The 23,057-nt window shown below is 33.9% G+C and overlaps 1 protein-coding gene across 1 annotated transcript in view; it reads left to right on the forward strand.

Moving 5' to 3' along the window:
* Positions 1-22,123: 22,123 nt before the first annotated feature.
* Positions 22,124-23,057, forward strand: part of LOC149490190 (uncharacterized) — a 31,110-nt gene continuing 30,176 nt past the window's right edge. Inside the window, exon 1 of the mRNA XM_089701293.1 lies at positions 22,124-22,418. The gene's annotated coding sequence lies outside the window, so the exon portion shown is untranslated. The remainder of the gene's footprint in view (positions 22,419-23,057) is intronic.

A 23,057-nucleotide genomic window follows, 5' to 3' on the forward strand; every position in this document is an offset into this window, starting at 1 on the left:
TGCAAGCAGCCCGCGAGCCCCTTTTGCCCCTGGGTTGAAGCAATAGGGCAGTCATTTGAAAATGCATCAAAATCCCCCGTCAATTTGTTATTATTTGCCAACAGCGATTCCACAGTCAATCGGAAGTGCTTATAAATTCCCAATTCAAATATTTTCTATTTTGAAATGCTGTCGACCTTCGAGGGTGCGTTGTGCGCGGGCTGCAAGCAGCCCGCGAGCCCCTTTTGTCCCTGGGTTGAAGCAATAGGGCAGTCATTAGAAAATGTGTTAGAATTCCAAGTCCATTTATAATTTTCTGCTAACTGCGATTCCACAGTCAATCGGAAGTGCTTATAAATTCCCAATTCATAAATTTTCTATTCTGGAATGCTGTCGACCTTCGAGGGTGCGTTGTGCGCGGGCTGCAATCAGCCCGCGAGCCCCTTTTGCCCCTGGGTTGAAGCAATAGGGCAGTCATTTGAAAATGCATAAAAATTCCCCGTCAATTTGTTAATATCTGCTAACAGCGATTCCACAGTCAATCGGAAGTGCTTATAAATTTCCCATTCAAATATTTTCTACTCCGGGGGGCTGTCTACCTTCGAGGGTGCGTGGTGCGCGAGCTGCAAGCAGCTCGCGGCTCATCCCAGGGCAGAAATCTTCAGTCATTTGAAAATGCATTTGAATTTCCTGTCCATTTGTTACATCTGCTAACAGCGATTCTACAGTCAGTCGAAACTGTTTATAAATTACTTATTCAAATATTGGTTAAATTCTTGAAACGTGATCCCCGAATTTCATCATTTTGAGGTGTCTAATCGATAGCGGGCAGTGACTTTTCATAATAAACTGTTAAAGAGTTTACTTAACACGCTCGTCGCTTCGCTCCTCGCTACCTATCTTAATATTTACGCCGGCCGCTGACGTGACTTGCTCGCTTCGCTCGCTTGGCTAGTGCGGTAATTCAAAAGTAACCTAACTGGCTCGTCGCTTCGCTCCTCGCTACTTCTTTGAATATTTACGCCGGCCGCTGACGTGACTTGCTCGCTTCGCTCGCTTGGCTAGTGCGGTAGTTCAAAAGTAACCTAACTCGCTCGTCGCTTCGCTCCTCGCTACTTCTTTGAATATTTACGCAGGCCGCTGACGTGACTTGCTCGCTTCGCTCGCTTGTCTAGTGTGGTAGTTCAAAAGTTAACCTAACTCGCTCGTCGCTTCGCTCCTCGCTACTTCTTTGAATATTTACGCCGGCCGCTGACGTGACTTGCTCGCTTCGCTCGCTTGGCTAGTGCAGTAGTTCGAAAGTTAACCTAACTCGCTCGTCGCTTCGCTCCTCGCTACTTCTTTGAATATTTACGCCGGCCGCTGCCGTGATTCGCTCGCTTCGCTCGCTTGGCTCGTGCGGTAGTTCAAAAGTTAATAAATATTTTCTGCTCCGGGAGGCTGTCAACCTTCGAGGTTGCGCGGTGCGCGGGCAGCAAGCAGCCCGCGGTGCCATCTTTTTCCGTTGCTATATTCCTATTACCTTTCCTACTATGGAAATTTCCATACAAAATTTTCGAAAAAAAAATTTCGCTTTTTAACAAAAATTTTTATATATCTGGAAGCGGACCAGGTTTTGAAGCATTTTTTACTTCAGCGACCCTGACCTACCTGCCACCAGTTCAGAGAACCATTGAATTTCGTGATGTATGGAAAATGGAAACCGGGGGTCGGAGAGAAATTTTGAGTATGCAGTTTTGTAAATCTGGCCGATTAGAGCATAGAAGTCAATTTTCAGACCGATCGTAAAGTAACCGGCGCCACCATCTTGCTTTGAAAAATTGGCCATTTTTGAAAAAAAAAATTGCGTCCAATTTGAAATTTCTCCATTGCCCTGGTAGCGCCCCATCTTCCTGATCATTTTTTAGTTCTACACCCCCCACCTATCTGGCGCCGTTTCGGAGAGCCGTCGAATTTCGCGTTGTATGAAACTCGGAAACCAGCGATGGAAACTCGATGATGAGTATTCCAACGTAATGTGAGGCTCGATTAAAGCCCCTGTGCCAAGTTTCAGCGCGATCGGACCAGCGATGGCCGTTTTAGCATTTGTATGGCGGCGGCCATTTTTTCCGCCATTTTGAATTTTTTTCACTATCTGTGGTAATTGCTCGAGGTCTACTACAAGTTTAGTTTGAGCACCCCAGATGTAGCTGCTACCGTTTGCGCGGGCCGTTGACCGTCTCCGCGGGCTGTGAGAAAGTTCAAAATTTAGGATTTTTCTGGATATCCTGGGAGCTGGGCGAGTATGAATGCATCATTGGTGTGTTTCTCCGTTGCGCCACCTCGTCTAAATTTACGTTTTTATGTTTGCGCCAAAAATGGAAAAATTCCAAAATCGAGCGACCTACTATGCGTCCCTGGTAGCGTCCCAGGGTGGTGATCATTTTTAGTTCGGGGACCCCCCACCCTAATCGCACCGTTTCCGCAGGCCGTTGGATTTTACGTTGTATGGAAGTTGGAAACTGGGGCCCGGAGCCACTCGAACGGGGCACCGATCGATTCGCCGGCTCGAACAGAGCACGTGTGCCAAATTTGAGACGTAAGGATTCATAAACGGCGATTTTGGCAAAGTACGGCGGCCATCTTGTTTTCGCGAAAATCGCCATTTTTCCACCACCCCTGGTAATCGCCACCAGTTCCGAGCATTTTTTGTTCAGAGACCCCCCCTCCAGGTGGCACCGTTTTCGCGCACCTCCAGGGGTCCACTCGGTATTCGAAGATGATCGAGATCGCTATATTTTTCCGGTGGTCACTGGGAGCACCTCTACACGATCACGTCAAAATCCCCCCAACTTTCCGCGTAGTTTCCGAGAAACCCGATGTCAGTCAGTCAGTGAGTGGTAGTGTAGCTTTATATATATATGATAGAATATCTGTACTTAATCTTATATATAAAAATGAATCGCAAAATGTGTTGGTAAGCGCATAACTCGAGAACGGCTGAACCGATTTCGATAATTCTTTTTTTTTATTATATTCCTGGAAGTACGAGGATGGTTTTTATGTAGAGAAAACGTAAATATGTACCACGGGCGAAGCCGGGGCGGACCGCTAGTACTTAATATAATGATAATATAAAGCTGAAGATTTTGTTTGTATGCAGGACATTTTTCACACACGGCACAATCTGATCCCATACTAAGCTTTTCGCTTGTGTTCTGGAAACCCGTTAGCTGATAAACATACTTATATAATTTTAAATATATACTTATATAGATAATTAACACCCAGACACGGAGAAAATATCGATGTGCATCACACAAATATTTTCCTTGAGTGGGAATCGAAGCCACGACCTCTCGCTCGCAAGGCAGGGTCACCAAGCCAACCGGTCAGTCAATTAGTATTAATCTCAAAAACTACTGGTAGAATTGAATAATTGTTTTAATATCTAATTCAGTCCATTTATTGGGGAAGGTTGTACACTCCATAACATCATTTATTACCTTATTATGTGTTAAGCGCATCACACACGGTGAATATACTATAATATTATTTTATGTTAAGATTCTCTACTATAAAATATTACAGTATCTTAAGGTATCCGGTATCAGCGTTCTGACCATCATTTTTCTTTTTGTCATTGCGTACTAAGACCCCTGTAGAACCGCCATCCTATTATAAAATATGACCCGAAACACTGACACAAAATTTCGGGTCATTTGTAACAGGATGGCAGTTCTACAGGGGTCTTAGTTTTTTTGTTTGAGGCTATAAAATGTTATAACATAATTTATAAACTTCACTTCGTAATAGGACACAAGTTATAAATAGAGCATACCAATTAGTCACTCAGGTATCCAGGAATTTCTTCATTTAACTACTTTTTTGGATAAAAATGCGATTACGCATACCTTAGTCCCTCAGGGGTGAATATCCTCCCACATATGAATTCTAAAGACCCATTTACATGATGTAAATTTCTTGCCTGTTTCGTGCAAATAAATTGAAACAATAAATGACATGCGACTTTAATAACAAAACGCGACATTATTGATTTTAGTACAAGTTTTAATTTAAATTTTCATTCCATTTTTGTACTCAAACTTATACCCGCGTGTGACAGTCACAATTATTTAAAGTCAATTACTGAGCCTAAAGCATTCAATTATTGCCCTTGAATGTGCAAGAAAATGATAACGCGGCGCCTTTACTGAAAATGTTTTACTACGCCCAACAATTAATTTGTTTTCTACTGGAGTTATCAATATAACTAGTGGAGCTTAGCACAAACATTTAGTGACATTCCTCCCTTTTTGTTTTGAAGAAATGCTTTTCTTTTTTCCTTTCTTTGAACATTATAATTGGATCGATTAAAATCGGAGAAACAATGTGCGTTATAATCGGAGGGTCTTTCCACCTTGAATAGTGAACAAAATCCAAATTACAAAACAAAATTTACAAAAATATAAAATAATATTTTAAATTATATCTAACATATTATTACGTTTGATTAGATTTTTTCGACTATTATTATCTCCAGGTATTTTGCTACTGTATTTACACTGACCTATATTTTTTGTGGATGCTGCTGCTCTTTTGCTGCTCTGCTCTTTTCGAAAAAAAGTCTACAGAATGAAAAGTTAAAGTTGATAATACATGAAAATAATGTTACTTTTATTACTTGCTGGATATAACACATTTGTTATTAATTCAAATTCAATGTTTTTTGTGATTTCTTCGAAACTCTTCAAGGGCGTTTTTGTCATTTGGCACGATGTGGTGTTTTTAAATGCGACTGTATCAACATAGGTTTTATTAAGTCACTAAGACTGAAATAACAAAACATTTAAATAAACATATCACCAATTTATTCTAATATTATAGAGAGATATATTAATAAAGAGTTTGTTTGATTGCTTGAACGTGGTAATCTCAGGAACCCAAGGTCTGATTTGAAAAATTATTTCACTAGAAGATAGTCCATTCATCAAGGAAGATTTTAATCTTATATTTTAATGTTGTATTTTTAAAATATAACGCTAATTCTATAGGAGCTTAGCTAATAGGAGTGGAGCAATGCGGGTAAAACCATGCATGTGAGGCTAATTGTGCTATTAATATAACGCAAGATGTCTTACATTTTATCTTATTGAAAATAGTTTATTTTTAATGTCAAAATCAATCGAAGAGCTAATAAAGCTGACTTCCTCTCATGTCGGTTTTACGCCTCATCGGACTAAAAGATAGATTGAGTAAAGGAACGACCACGCGTAATAATTATGATCCAATTAAGAAAAGGAATGTTGCTCTTTGTGTCAAATGTTATTTGAAAAATACGATTGACTTGGAAATCCTTTTTGCATATGAATAATGATTGTTTTCTTATATCTGAAAACGATATTGCTTACGTATGCTATTACCTAATTGGTTAGAATTAACACCTATTGTGTCACAATATGGCGCTATGTCGATCCTATTCTTATTTGAAAAATATCGCAATGTACCTAATATACTAAGCTCCTTCGATATTGGCTTTCATAACCGAATTTGTTTTGATTTATTTATTTCTCACCTTTTTGGGTATGTACCACGATAATAATATTATTACATGTTTAATTAACATATTTTATGAAAAGATTATGAATACAGAAATAATACCTACACGGTAACTCTGAAACAACTGTAAGTACAGAATCAACTTCGTTATATTGTAATTTGTACTAGCTGGCCCGGCGAACTTTGTACCGCCCAGTCAATGAATGTTGTGTTACCTTTGGGCTTGGAACTAATTTAGGCTATGATGAACGGAATACAATGATACAAAATAAATATAGATATAGGTATAATGGCTTTTTATTTCGATGAATATCACATATATAACAATAAAAATAAATAAATAAAAAATAAAAATAAAAAATAAAAAAGCCTTTATTTCTCTATTCACAATATAATCTTACATGCTAAACAATAAGGTAACATTAACTTATTTTAATATATGTACTACACTATAGTTGGACTTATAAATATAAAATGAGTTATACAATTATAGATTTAGTGATTATAATATATATTAATGTAAACATTAGAGAACCCCTTTAAGCAAGGGTGAAGGCCTCCTCCAGACTGTTCCAGTGGTCTCTATTTTTCGCTTGTGCCATCCACTTTTCGCCAGTTATTTTTGTTATGTCGTCCGCCCAGCGATATAGGGGTCTGCCGTGCTTTCTTTTGCCTTTCGGACCAGGCCAAGATGTAAGGCGTATAGTCCAACGGTCGTCCTTCATTCTGGCTATGTGGCCAGCCCAGCTCCATTTCAGCTTAAGTGCGTATGATAGGGCATCCTTAAATTTTGTTTTGTCTCTTATAGTGGTGTGACGTATTTTTTGACATTTGCGTATTTTAAGAATGCTCCTTTCCATACTACGCTGACAAGATGTTAATTTGTTTTAGACTCTTCGGGTGAATTTCCATGTTTGACATCCATATGTGAGTAGAGGGAGCAAACATGAATCCATAACCTTCTTCTTGAGTTTCAAGGGAAATTTGCCTTTTAGGATTTCCTTGAAACTCCAGTATCTTTTCCATGAGCTGTTTACCCTTCTCTCTATTTCTCGTTCATTGTTTGATTTGTCGAATGATATTTGTTTTCCAAGGTATATGAAAGATTCAACGTATTCTATAGGTGTACTGGCTAGCTTGATGGGAACGATACAGTGGTTTGTCATGATTTTTGTTTTGCTCATGTTGATGTCGAGGCCAACTCTTTTGCTAGACACGTAGAGCTCTGATAACATTTTGTCCAAGTCCTTTGCGTTGTTAGCAATTATTACAATATCATCTGCAAACCTTAGATGGCTAATGTAATTTTGTTGCATCTTGATTCCCATTTTTTCCCATTTAAGTTTGCTTATGATCGCTTCCAGTACAGCTGTGAATAATCGTGGAGACAGTGGATCACCTTGCCTAACGCCTCTTTTAATTGGGAAGATAGGTCCTGGTTTTTCAAGCATTATCTGACCAAAGCTGTTTTTATATAAATACTTTAATGTATTTATGTACTTAATTTCGACATTTTGTGCCTGTAGAGTTTCCCAAATTGCGTCATGCGTTATAGTATCGAACGCTTTCTGGTAGTCGATAAAAGCTAGATAAAGTGGCGCCTGGAATTCCTGGTGCTTTTCAATGAGTTGTTCGACCGAGTGGATGTGGTCCATAGTTGAGAAGCTTCTGCGGAACCCCGCTTGTTCTATTGGCTGAAAACTGTCTAATGTTTTACTGACTCGTTTTTCCACTATCGATGAGAACAACTTGAAAAGGGTTGGTAGTAGACTTATTGGTCGATAATTGTTTATTAGAGTAGGGTCTCCTTTTTTATATAAAAGAATTATTTTACATTCTGACCATTGGTGGGGGGTTATGGATGAATTAATTATTAAATTAAAAAGTAGTGACAAAGGTTTTGCTAGCAGATCGTCGGCGTTTTTTATAGCTTCATTTGAAATTCCATCAGCACCTGGGCTTTTATCTATTTTAAGCCTTTTTATCGCGCATTTTATTTCGGACTCGGTTATAGGTTCTACATCTTGAGAGTTGCACGGAGAGTTCGTATGAATGGAAGTTATATTATGACGTTTGGCTGAGTCGTATAAGTTCTTGTAGAATGAAGTTGCTGTGTCTAAAATGTCGTTTCGGTTGTATGAAAGAGTAGGATTAGATGAATTCGTTTGTAGGCTCTCTATCCACGATTTGTGGATACTTAGTTGTTTGAAGGCCTTTTTGAGGCTTCCCGTAGTATTCAGGTACTTTTCAATAACAGAACCGCGATGTGTTTTGTAATCCCTACGTATATATTTACTACCCAACTTGTACAGTGCTTTTAGCTCGTTTTTGATGGATCTCGTTTTTGGTTTAATTTTTTGTAGCTCGCGTCTTCGATCAAGTAGTTTTCTAGTATGTTCCGAAATAATGTGTTTTTTATTGAAGTTAGATCGATATTTGGCTGCGTTTTTTAAGCTTGTTTGTATGGCATATATAATTTTATTGTAGTAATTTTGGACAGTGAAGTTGTTTCCAGTATTAATTAGTTCATTTTGAAAGGATTCTAATGATTTTAAGTATTCTTTTATTTCAATTTCTGTTGTAAGCGGCTGTTTGAGCGCATTGGTGTACTTTCTTCTGATAGGTTTAGGTTTCTGTATAGTAAATGATGCTCTTAGGAATCTGTGGTCTGATGGGAAAGAGACATTTATTATTTCTATATTTTGTACTCGGTTTGGCATATTAGACAATATGAAGTCTACTTCATTCTTGGTGTTTCCGTCAGGAGAGCGCCATGTCCATCGCTGGCTGTCTTTTTTATTAAAAAAATGTGTTTAGTATATGAAGTTTGTTTTCGTATGCGTATTCAATGAGTCTTTCACCTCTGATATTTCTTTCTCCATAGCCATATTTCCTCATAATTAAGTTTTCATCAGGCCTAGGCTGGCCTATCTTAGCATTAAAGTCGCCCATGAGTATAATGTTCTTTCTGCAAAGGGTTAGAGCCTTGTCTAGAGTGCCGTAGAAAAGAGCTAGTTCGGAGTCATCAGCTGCGGTGGTTGGTGCGTAGGCTTGAATTATACTTATTTGTAAGTCGCGAAAGTTTATGTTTAGAAGGGTTACTCTTTCTGATAGGCCTATAAAACTTTCTATATTGTTTTTTAGATGCTTCTTTACAAGGAAGCCAACCCCGTATAAACCAGAAGTTTCACCAATAAAATGAAATATGTTATTTTCATATTCTTGTATTGAATTACCAACACGTCTCACTTCAGATAAACCAATTATATCGTACTTAGTATTCTTTAGAGCGTCTAAGAGCTCTATTAATTGATGCTGTGTTGATAAAGTTCGTATGTTGAAGGTTCCGATGTATAATATATTAGAATTTAGAGTATGCTTACAATGAATTAAATTATTGTCTGGAGGGTTTTGGTCTACGTCTCCCACGGGGACCGGCCGGTAGGTATATATAACAATACCAACAGCAAAAAAGTTTAATTACCCACCAAATTCTACTATTTAGGCCGTTGATATAACCGAACTTACAATTAAAAATGTTATAATAACACATCTTAAGGTTTCTCTTACCATAACACCGTTTACGCTTTATTGCCAGCATAGTTTAAAAAGGCAGAGTCAAGTATCACTCATAGTATAAAACGAAGTCGCTTTCTCTGTCCCTATATCCCTATGTATGCTTAAAAATCTTTAAAACTACGCAACGGACTTTGATGCGGTTTTTTTTATAGAAAGAGTAATTCTCGAGGAGTGTTTTAGTATATCATTTATTGGGTTTAGACAAAGCGGGTGAAGCCGCGGGTGGGTCTCGTCAATATACCTATAGGTATATTGTGCATGCAGTTTCTGTGATCTGTGGTGTATGCTCATGCTTCAAAGCAAAGTCGCTTCCAGCGCCTGTATGTATGCTTAGATCTTTAAAACGACAAAACGAATTTTGATGCAATTTTTGTAATAGATAAAGTAATTCAAGGGGAAGGTACCTATACAATTTATTAGGTTTTAGACAGCGGGCGAAGCCGCGGCCGGAAAGCTAGTATATCTATAAATCGTGATGCAGATTGTACTTACCCTTTCACGCAAAAACTACTGAACCGAAACGGCTGATATTTTGTATGCAGGTAGGTACATAATACGGGCTTGCAACAACGTACTACTTTTTTATTCAAAAAGTTGCGGAAAAAGCTACAAGTATTGTATATAATTGCGATGTTTAAAAACAATATTTATTGTTAAGTTTATAGGATGAAAAATCGTAAATAATGTAAGTTTATGTAATCTCTTTTGTGTACAATGATTTATGATAAAATAAACAGGAAGTGTTCGAAAAAAACATCAAATTTATTCATTCAAGATTCATGATATTTGTAGCTATTTGTACTAGCTGTGCTCCGCGGTTTCACCCGCATTGTTCCGCTTCCGTTGGTCTTAGCGTGATGATATATAGCCTTCCTCGATAATTGGGCTATCTAACAACGAAAGAATTTTTCAAATCGGACCAGTAGTGCCCGAGATTAGCGAGTTCAAACAAACAAACTCTTCAGCTTTATAATATTAGTATAGATGTGGGTTTACTTGTGTTGTATTACTACTAATCAGCTTCAACCAAGTCTCTTACAATAAAATCATAAAAATGACAATGTTTAGTATCCTGTAATGTATCCTACTAATATTATAAATGCGAAAGTTTGTGAGGATGTTTGTAACTTCTTCACGCAAATACTACTGAACTGATAACAATGAAATTTAGCACACATATAGAGGGTAACTTGGATTAACGATAGGTTTTATCCCGGAAATCCCATGGGAACGGGAACTATGCGGGTATTCATTTGAAAACGCGGGCGAAGCTTCGGGCGGAAATCTAGTATTTAAATATAGCAGAAAATATGTGTACGTCTAGATGTTTGCCTTCCAAAACAATAAGGTCGATATTCATAGTTATTTTTTATTACTCGTTTCATAGTTATGTTAATTTTATTCGATTAATGATGAAAACACTATTATAAAACACTCATTCAACAATAACTCATGTAAAATTGCACTTAGTCATGATACTCTCTTATTATCATGATAAAAGCGTTATCTTATTATCTATAATTATAAACACCGATAAATATGAATACAGGTGATGTTCAGTCGATAAATAATAATTTATGCAAAAATGTTGCAGCTTTACGCAGATATTGCCTGATGTAAACCAATAATAAAATTGGAGTGTCTGTTTTCAATATTGAATTATTGAAATAATCGATTTTATACACATTCTAAATGAATATGGATGTATGAACCAAAATAGTAATTTTTACAATTTTTCTCTGCCTGTCTGTTTGTTCCGGCTTATCTCAGGAACGGCTGGACCAATTTTGGCGGGACTTTCACTGACCGATAGATGTTGTTATAAGTTATGGTATAAAAAATAGCCTAGCTTGGGCTATTTTATATTCCACATTCGACGACATTCCCACAAGAACAATAGGATTAAAAGAAAAAACTCACTGACACGCGCGGGTGAAACCGCGGGGAGCTGCTAGTAGGTACGTAAATATAAGTTGGTATAAGTGGATAATATATGGCCTGGTGTACTGCAAGCAAAAGCACCTGATATGTGCTAGAAAAGGTCATGAGACATAACATCTGCTAATTATAGACTGTTCGGATAGAGAATATACTCGATTGAATAATACGGAACCAATTAGAAGGGGTCTAAGAATTATGCACATTGCAAGTAACTAATGCATACTGCACAAACACATTGCAAGAGTGTTAAAAACAATAACAAAATATAGCATATGTCCAAACGGAAAAATATAAAAATTTGCAATCTTGCCGGAGTGCATTTTCTAGATCAATTAGGTATGTTAGGTATTCGTATATGTAGCTTATTTGAAACAAAAAGTTCCTCTTCATATATTTTCGTCAAATTATTGGTATAGAGGCATTCGTCCTGTTCCTGCTAATATTATAAATATACGAAAGTGTATGCATATTTTACGATGTATGTATGTATAATACCTATGTATAATATTTGTTGCTCTTTAATGAAAAAACAAAATATAGATTTACATGAAACTTTACTTGTTTTTACAACAGAATAAAAATACATGAGCTATAGAAATATTAAGCATTTTTTACTTTCAGGGTCAAATGACAATAGATAAGTATAAACTGAAAATAAATCTTTTTATATATAAAATTCTCGTGTCACAATGTTAGTCTGCATACTCCTCCGAAACGGGTGGACCGATTCTCATGAAATTTTCTGTGCATATCGGGTAAGTCTGAGAATCGGCCAACATCTATTTTTCATATTATGTACCACGGGCGAAGCCGGAGCGGACTGCTAGTTGTAATAATTTATATTGTTTATCCAGCTGAAGAAACTTGAAACTTTTCTGTGCAAATATTTTGAGCCAATAATTTAAATCTGTTGAAACTGTCTGTTTAAACTGTTGTTTATTGAAGTCAGGCAATATATTATGTAGGCCAAAGTATATAAAATAATAATTGTACTATAATATTTTTATAAAGAGCCAAGGTCAACATTGGACTCAGTATTCAAATCCAAATTAGACATTTATTTATTTTTATTTATACTTCTTTTCGAAGCACTTTTCATGATAATATAACATAGAAATTTGATATCATATATTCAGTTTCAAAAGAGAAATTGCCTCAAAAAACTTTGCAGTTGGTCTGTTCAAAGTCAAACATTTATTTTTTTTACTAATCTTCTTTCAGTAGCGCTTTTTCAGTGTACCACTGGGGGCCTAGTCTCGACACATTAATCGACATCGATCTCGACCGAAAACGGTCGGTAACTAACGATGTTCAGTAACTATAGTATGGACCTAAAAAATTTAGTGTTGTTTTTCCAAGAAATTTACCCTGATATTATGGAATATATAGTAAATTAAAATTAGTTACATAAATTTTTCGCATTATTACAAATACAATTGCATATGAAAAAAGCACATGTTATGCATAAAAAACATGGCAGTTAATTTAATTTTAATCAAATTCGATATTTTTTTATATCAATCGATTAATTAATGTTCTATTTATTACATATTCATGGAATCCAAAATTCCATGTATGGCAATCTCCTTATTTACTTTTTTGACATTTGACATCAATCAATCAAAATAATATTTCTATCAAAATAAATATAAATTTTGTGTTTTCAAGAGGATAATTTTTAATTATGTTCTTAAAAATCCTATAAATCTATGGGATAACAAATATCCTAAGAAAACATCAATCTGCGTTATGTTTTTATATAGTTAAAGCTATTAGTTTTAGATTACTAATATTTTGTTATTTGTGAAGTGCAATAAAATTCTAATCAAAAGACTCTAAAAGCTCTACAAGATAATTCTGCTCAATTCGAAGCCTTTCGAGAAATCTTTAAGACATTATAGAAACGGACGGAACTAAAACTAAGGACGGAACGGATAATTTGTATCACTTGTATTTTTAGCTTGTATTATTACATATATTATATTATGTGCATCATTGTATATTTTATTACAGTTAATAATGTTCACGGGTAATTATTTATGTAACAAATATAAATATTTATGTATAAATTTTATAATTTACAGATGAACAAGTTACTAGAATTATGTTGATGAGAGATGATGGTTTTGAGCCAAATTTTCAACTACGCTATTATAAACTGTTAAATTTAAATTTTTCTAATAAATTTTTCTCTTAATTCGGTCGTTTTTTATTTGTATTCATCTGTATAATTTTATTATCCTAGAAGTTCAGAAAGAAATTAATCGAATATGAATGCAATAATTTAGGCTGAATAAATGCAGACAGCAGTACACTACATATTTTAATATTTATTTAATATAATATAAGAGGCTTCTTAACATCCATACTATAATATTATAAATGCGAAAGTAACTCTGTCTGTCTGTCTGTTACTCAATCACGCCTTGACTACTGAACCAATTTGCATGAAATTTCTAAATGAACATAAAATGAATAGGTTTTATCCCGGAAATCCTACGGGAACGGGTTTTTCTTTGAAAACGCGGGCGAAGCCGCGGGCGGAAAGCTAGTTTTCAATAAAATTTTGAAACCATCTTAAAAATAAAACATTATTTGTTTATTTTATTTTAATTGCAATAACTTTATTTAAGAGAAAACAATATTGCGTTAAATCATGTAGCATCGGAAGTTTGAAATATCTTTTTTATTATAAAATTATAATAATTTATAATTTTTCCGACATTATCAACCGTATCTACAAATCCACACAAACCGTAAGGCCCTTCTCCCATTACGATACTTCTAGAATACGATACTCGAGTAGAATACTAGTTAGATATTTGCTCGCTACCCGATGCTCACATATTATGCGACTGAAAAATGACTAAATTCATCATTATTGTGCCTCGTTTTTGTAGACGGACGCTATGTCGAGCGATTCCAGTGACGACGTAAAAGTAGGAAGTAGGTACTGCAGGATTCATCCATATATTGAAAGAAACATAAATTGTAGTTTTTATAGCCGCACGAGAACTACAACATGATGATAAGAATTTTTTATCTTTCTACCGAAGAGATACGCGCGAAACGCGACGCAAAAGCGACCAATCAAACTAGTCGCGGACGTGTAGGATACCGGTAGCGTAATGGGACAAGGGCCTTCGAGATCTTGTCGAGATCAAACGTCGGTATCATAACGATTGACAATGTCAAAGAATAATTTGTTTTGACAATATTCGAATGTGTTGCAAAGAAATGATTTTCCAAATCCATGAAATCTATATTTTATTTATTTTTCATATATCTACGGAATTGAAATAATGATGTTATTAATTTAGATAAAAATGCATTGCTACAAGGCTATTATTATATAAATATTTTGACGCATAACGGAAAGTTTTGTGAAGAATAAAAATTATAAACAAATATGTATCCATTGTATACTTCCATCAAATTGGGGAGAGGTATTAAGCGACATCATTTTCATTGCTGAAGACGGGACTATAAATTAGTTATCGGTAATTACCGTCTAATTTGTACAGACTACGGCCCCCTGGTTTGTAAATCAGTTTCTACAGAAAAGAGCCCGCAAGAAACTCTGTAGACCTTGCGTTTTAATCAATTCAATTAAATAACATTTTACATTTGAAATAATAATCATGCCAGAGAACTTTTTCAAATCACGATAGTTTTTTTACCAAATTTTCTTACAAAATAGGTAAACGATTTTTCAACTTTCAAAATGGTTACATGAGTATTTTTCTTGGAATGCGACGGTCTGTGGTAAGACCAAGCAATTTTACTTCTTCATCAGTAACCGTACAATTACCTAATTACCTGGTAATCAAGTCCACAAAACCTATTTAAGCATATGGAAGTGTTCGGACTCTGTTAAACTAGAAATGGGCAAACTATGCTATTTGACGGAAATAAACCGATAAAATTGAATCCTGTTATGGACACCGGAAGTATTGAAATATTTTGCATGTTTGTAAAAATTGTAATCATTCAAACTAGTTTGGTACCGCGGATTAATTCGGCTTGGAAACGGGTGAAAGGTGTTCTTGACACTTTTAGCATTTTATGGTAAGTACATAGGTACTCTTTTTCTTTTTCGATAAGATATAGATCTTATCGAAAAAGAAAAAGAGTAAACACATAATCTAATATTTCTGTTAGTTTCCCTGTGTCATAGTGCAAGAATGAAAAACCAAAAAAACGCGATTATCACGTACTTATACAAATAATTACGTATTAAGGTATTAACCAGCTGGTACTCTAAATTTTACCAGCCCATTTTTCTCTCTTGGTATCCTTGATAAATTGATATGAATTATTATGAATGCAAAAGTTTAGTAAAGTTTGTTGGTCTATCTTTCACAAAGCGATTTCATGGTATGATTTGTGTGTCTGAAGATAATTAGGAGGCTAGACAATGACAGGCTATTTTTACCAAAGTCATTATCGTGATAATTTCGTTTACGCAAGCGAAGCTGCGGGTGGAAAGCTAGTGTTATCAGGATTACTACGCATGTCGCAATGAAACATTATAATATTCGACACGTGTAAATTGTAATGCGAATAATATAATATTATTGTTATTATAACGATACGTAGAAAGAACTCTTAAAACACATTTGAGTACCGACGACATATTTTGTACTAAAGATGTGCATGGATATGAAACCATGTTTATTTTAATCATAAATACTATCTGATAGTGAAAGGCTTCTCAAAATACGTCTAGCATATTCAAGAAACAATGTATTGATATTAATATAAACAAAAACTACAATTCGAATAACTGTATGAATATTAAATATATAAACATTAATTATTAATTAGAAACTTGCATTTGACCGCCATGATTAACTTTTGCCTGGCACTACGTCGGTACATTGGCATTGGCCTAGTATTATCTAAATATAAAAAAAATAATAATAACGTTACCTCTTTGACGATTTTTCAATTATTGGCAGCTCTACCTAGCTTCGCCCACCTTTAATGGAGATGAAAATATCACAGACCACAGACAAACAATATTTTTTTTATTTTTGACATTTATAATATCTATTCTCACTAAAGAATTTTTAAGTTGATACAGTTAATATTATTTTTCTTCTACACGTTCTTGTATAATCTTTGAAATTTGAATTAATTTAAATCCAATATTTCGTCCACTTCACGATTTATTTTGTAACCATAAAGCCAGTAAATACTATCAATATTCTGCGTATCTGTTAATAAATTTTCCTCACATTGCAAGTCATGCTATATTATCACAAACTAAATCAGTTAGGTAGTACTTATACCTAAGTTTATCAAAATTTATTTTTCCAAAGGTTTATTTAACCCATATAATTAACTGCTCGGTTACATAAGCTGAGTCATAAACTACAGAAGTAGTAAAATATTACGACTTCATTAGTACATTACATATTTCAACACGTGTGCATAATAAAATGTAGAACTTATAATATTATCTCTGGTAAATCATTCATTCGTAAAACATACTTATTAAGTTATTATCTTTGATTCGGGTATTCCCAACAATTGCGGATTTTGCGGAAAAACGATAAATGTAGATATTATATCACTGGAATTAACAGATACGAGTTGACTTTCCCGGTTCTACCCGGGTGGAATCGGCATAACAATTGCAATACTATCATTGTTCTTTATCGTATACTAGTATAATATATTATTGTGTAATGTTTGAGTTTCCTAAAAATATAATTTTCCTAATAATACGTGATGAGACAGATGTCTGTAAAATATATGTATCCTATTACCTAAGTATTAGAACAATAACTTCTTCTCAATAAGATGGACTGATAAAATAATTCATACCACCATATACTACGGTATAAGTGGTTTAAACAAAGTAAGAATTTTGATCGGAAGCTTAAAATTCCTTCAAGATCCACAACACGAGCAGAATTCTCATTTAGACACGCTACAATCCAACGTAATTTCCAATGACATTGTTTTATATTATCATTTGTGTCTAATCTACAATACACGCTCATTCATAAAACAGTTATTGTGTGTATGTAGTTATAATGCGCAATAGTTTGGAGTAGAGCGCCCCCCTCGAGAGGCGAAGATTACATTACAGTTAGGGTTGCCACCTTTTTTTGAAGATAAATAGTATACTTTTAAAACATTGTGAAAATACTAATGGGAAATTCAATGAAAAAATTGCATCTACACATTTTTTTGTTTTATTATTTATTTTCCATAATCCATTGAGTGAAATATAATACAATATAATATAGTAGGAGTGGCAAGCCCTAATACAGTCAACGCATATATTAAACTAGATGGGACAAAAACGTAATTTATATGGAAGTCAAGCGTGTTATTTGTTAATAATCATTCCTCACACACATCACCAATTACTCGTATATTAGCGTCACGATTTACAAATCACGCCATACATTTTAAAGCATTAATGTTGATGTTTAAATGTATTTACGTTTTTCCGCCAATTAAGCTCTCATAACAAAATTTTAGTTTACTTTCACCGTAAAACGTATTAATAAGATATTTAAAGAGAAACATCAAGTCAGTTGGTTTCTCGTTATAATAATTAATTGCGTCCCACATGACCTGCTACGAAGCTGTGGGTAAAATTACAACTGTGAACTGAGAGACTAAACACAGAAAGTGACACGCGCTTTTAGTTATCTAGTGACTAATCTAGTTCATGATAATCCGTGGTCTCCAAGGTTAGAATGTTGCGCGTTTTGAGTTACAACACAAGTGTTGTGGACGTAAACAAGCTCATCGACCTTTTTGTTTTTATAGTTTTGAAAGGACAAAATTATGGTCGTAAAACTTAGGTATTAATTGCTAGAAGTAGCAAATACGTATAAATTAAACGCGTAGTTGTTTATTTGAAACCGAAAGTTGTTTGTGTATTAAATCGCTAAGTACAACATGTTTTTGAGATATCTAATGTTTTGCTATTTCGAGTTGATTGCGATATTCAATTTTTTTTTTTGCGTTAAGCAACGACTGTAAATAAACATGACCTTTTTGCTACCGCTTAGGCTCATTAGTTTCTATATACTTAGGTATAGTTTAAATAAAAGGAAATACAAGTGGCTGGCCCATTAATTGATCCGTAAATTAATGTCTTGGAAGTTATATCACGATCACTATGTAGTGATCGTGATGTAACAGGGAATTGTTGAATACTATGTAGTATTCAACAATTCCCTGTCAATATGTCCCTAAAATTACGCGTTTTTGATGCTGTTTTTTTAATATATAGTAATTCAAGAGGAAGGTTTTTACTGGTTGACTCTCGCTAGAATAAAGGGAACCCGGAAAATATTCCGTTTTTCTAGTTGTAGCTCTTATCATATTATATCTCTTTTAAAAATGCTTTTAAATCACAGTTTTAAATACATTTTTTTTAAGTTTCATTGAAATGTTTTGTTTGCTCAATCATCATCATTACATAGTATTTAAAAACAAAGTCGTTTTCTTTGTCCATATGTCCCATGTACTTATATCTTTAAAACTACGCAACGGATTTTGATGCGGTTTTTTTAATAGTGATTCAAGAGGAAGGTTTTAGTATACATATAATTTATTATGTTTTAGGCAAAGTGGGCGAAGCCGCGGGTGGAAACCTAGTAAAAAATGACGCGTCTGCTCTGTTGCCCGGTGCCCCCTATTGCATAAAAAAGAGAGGCGCTCTTGTTACTAGTGCTATTGTATACGTAGTATATTATTATTAGTCTGTGGTGCTATGATAGCACATGATAGTACCTATGTATTTTAACCGTTTTTCATTACAAAGAGCCAGAAACCCGAATATTACAATGCGCGGTCATTGACCTTCATTTGCGGTATTCATTTAACGCTTCTTAAATGTACCGACATGGGTTACTTATGTCGCTAGCGAATACTAAAAAGGTAATTTTCAAATAAAAGATTTATGGTTTATGTTTCCTCATACACACGCAAACATAGCCAAACACACATATACATTATACGTGTACTGTGTGTGTGTTTTTTTTAAACGTGTGGGTAAGTATGTGTGTATTTGTTTGCGATGATACCTATTTAGTTTTTCTTATAAGAACATATAAATTATAATTATTTTTAATAAATGCGTATAATACGAAAGCAGGTTTCTAATTATTAATAATTATAAAGGAATTCTATAACAAACCTAGCCTTTACGTTTGTTATCTAAGCGAAGTACTCATTAATCAGGAGTTATTACTGTTTTGTACTCAACATAAATACATTTTATACTATTAGATAAAATAGATAATTGCAGTGGTATGCTTCAGGTGTGTTTTTCCATACATCGACTATAATATTATTAACTATCTGTGCCCCGCGGTTTTATCCGCACTGCTCTGGATGTAGCCTATAGATTAGATAAAGCCTTCCTCGATTAATGGACACTGAAAGAATTTTGTGTGATTTGTGAACGGCTGAACCGATTTCGATAATTCTTTTTTTTTTATATTCCTTGTGTATTATATATATAGTTCTTATGGAGAGAAAACGTAAATATGTACCACGGGCGAAGCCGGGGCGGACCGCTAGTATCTGAGAAAGCCGAATTAATGCTTATTTTTTATTCAGAAACTTGTTAAAAAATAGGATCCTTTAATACTAATTAGTAATTACTATTTTTATTAATAAATTAATAATATACGTACCAATGAACTAGGCTCATATCTTTGCTCATATCAAATGCCAACACTTGACCAATAAAATTATCGATTAATAAAAAAGGGAAAGTAGGTAGGTAATGATATTATGATATTATATAAACACTTTTTATTGGTCTTCGTTAAAAATGAAGAAAAGAGGAATTGATTAAACTTAATTATGCGTAATTAGCAGGTCATATAATTATGTCGCGGAAGAATTCTAACAAATACCCGCGGCCCCATCATTAAAGCGGCTCGACGGAACACAGTGGGGTTTTGTCGGTAAGAATCCGACATAACCCACGGCTCCTTCCCCGGGGGCCGTGGGTATCTTTGGAAGATTTCCCCACTATAAAAAAAAAAGTCACATAATTATTAATTAATAAGTGGGTCGATTATATACTTGTGTTTAAGGCATGAATTTAAATATTTTGAGTAAAGAAATAATAATTTATTTCATTTTTGATAAGAGTACAAAGTTTTGAATTTGATCTAAGTATCCGTTTAAAGTATGTCAAAATCGAGTCTAAAGGAGTTCATTATACACATACAATAATACAAACATACAGGTGAAGCATATTATAAGAATTTTATAGTAATAAAACATGTCAAAAGGCAATTTTGTATTGAAATGAAACAGTAACATCAGAAAAATTATGACAACGCAGTACAAATAAAAATATTGAATCGTGTTTGCAATTATTCAAAGGGCCATAGAACCATGGCTGTAATACAATATGCTATGTGTGTTCTGTTCATTGCACTTATGTTGCTACTTGCTATGCTGTTCATTAATTGAACTTAATAATAAATTGGATTTAATGGTAACCTTAAAAGAAGGTATACACGCAAGGGTTTAATAAATGGTTCGTTAGGAAATAAAGGGTAAGTATGAAAACGAGCGTATTATACATGTAAAGAATACATTTACATAATAATATCATTAAATACATATATAAAGAAAAAAAGGCTTTCGAAATTTAAAGCTGAAATTGTGGGTAAAATCGACGTAAAAAATATGAAATTTATACTTATTCATTAATAAAAAATAGTTCAATATTGGTTTTTGGGAAATGCATTTTTAAACTTACCCACCCACACTGGAAAGTTTAAATTTCCTCAAAAACACAAACTAGCAATTCTTCTAAAGATTTATAAGGTACCTATGTACAAACTTACGTGGGTATATCAACGTTATTGTAAATAATAATAGTTAAAAAAAAACTAAAAAACACGCTTTTTATAGAAAACCGAACTAAAAATAGAAAATTTTATCAAATTAGTGTATTGTCATCGGTCCTCAATAAATCTATGTATGTATTCTATGTATCGTGTAAAAACGTTGTGATAGGTACATATCCGTCACAGTAATAAGTACTTATAATAATTATAAATTAATGTTTTAATAACTACTTATGAGGAAGTACCAAATAAATGCCAGTGTATTTGAATAAGAAGTTTAATTATTATAATCTATCTGCATTATTAAACAAATCACAAATTATTTTAAAGGCTTGCGTCATTATTTTTTAATTTCTATAAAAAAGTGGCCTCGGTTACGATTAATTACTAAAATATAAAGTTGAGTTCAAAGAAACTTAAATAACGATTAATTGCTAAGCACTCTTAAATAAAGAATAAATAAATGTGAATATGTAAAATTACGTATTATTTTTAACCGTATGAGCAATATTTTTGTTACAATTTTCTTTTATTTTACGTTTAATAACAGTTTTGAATAAAGAAATCATACAATCGAAGTAATCTGCCCTAGCCTAGCGCTACTAGCGCGAGTGGAAGTGATGACGTCACAGGCCACAGCCCACAGGCGCATCAAATCCACAGATGTTTCGTGCAAAAATAATATGTAAACTTCAATAATCTATATCTGTCATTTATTGATGGATTTCAAAAAAAAATTCGGCTATTGATTAGTTTTGATCTATATTTTAACATTATTATAGTGAATTTCAACATGAGTAAACTTCTCCATTTTATATAACTATACTTATATTTTAAAACAGACTTAGAATAAGTATTAGTATACGTAGTATATTATTATTAGTCTGTGGTATTAGGTATTATGTATCGACGCATCTTCTTGTATTACTAGTCATTTAGATTAGAATTTAGAACCAGAACAGAACACATTTAAAAAAACGGAGATAGTGAGTACATTTTCAGGTCGTGCAATGTTTTTTTTCACAAAAACATTTGTAAAGTATATTTCTAGTTCAACATTTACACACAAAAAATAAAATAGTTGTTTACGCTATCGCAAATAACGACGAGCCCGGCGCCGGCTAATAGCCTGAAAATGAGCTTCAAACTCAATTAAAATTAAATTTTAAAACTACTTAGTGAACTGGCATGGCATACAACATCAATTGTTTATACCACAAGCGCGCGCATTTCAAACGTGACGCGCGCGCAATGTCGTTTGCCGCCAATTTCGAGCAGTCGACGAGCAGAGTTATTCGCGTGCGTACGTTTGCGACACAATTCAACGCAGTGTTCAACAGTCATTGAATATTACGATTCGGGGTTTTTTACTACAATATTTTCATAGTTTCTTCAATAAACAATACAAAGTGGAATGTGTTTATACAATTGTTGCAACAGAAGTGTTCAGTGCAGTTATAAATGTTCAAATGAATAGAAAAGTTGGATTATCTCATGACATCGGAGCGAACATCGCAATTCATTCATTCACAGGTGAATAATTAATATTTATAATATTGTTATTGCGTACATAGTTGAACAATTATGTAAAGTTGTTTACTTTACGATGTATCGAGTGTATATTGAGTATATTTGCCTAGATAATAACAGATAGACAACGAATGTGATAATAATTATTATTGTTGAACTTTTTAATTGCATGCTATTAGCTAGAGTTTATGGCGCAGTCTTTTGATATCTGTGGATTCATATTGTAGACAATAAATACCTACTATGTTGTAAATTGCGACAAATAACAAAAGTTAATAGGTAGGTATTGCTTTAGAAATAAAATAGGTACGTATACCTACAAGGATTATAATTTATAATTTATACGCAATATCAATGATTTTATTATTTTTCTGACGGGTGTTTCGATAATTTTGATCGTCCTTCATTATTATATGTAATTGGAAATATGTATAAATAATTTTTAAATTATGTAGGAATGACAAAATAAATAAAAACCAGTTCCTTTTGTTAGATTATATTAGACTACGCTTTTCTGATGCTAATAATTCTACTCGCAAAGTACCTACTTATGAACTTTAAAACTTTTTACTGATCTTATTGACACTAGTAAAAATCACCTCTATAATAGTTATTTTATTACCGACCGAATTTATTAGCTCT

The sequence above is a fragment of the Colias philodice genome, chromosome 2, assembly GCF_061535455.1.
Source record: "Colias philodice isolate Cphi_HAF_F1 chromosome 2, ilColPhil1 Martin Lab GWU primary, whole genome shotgun sequence".
NCBI lineage: Eukaryota > Metazoa > Arthropoda > Insecta > Lepidoptera > Pieridae > Colias > Colias philodice.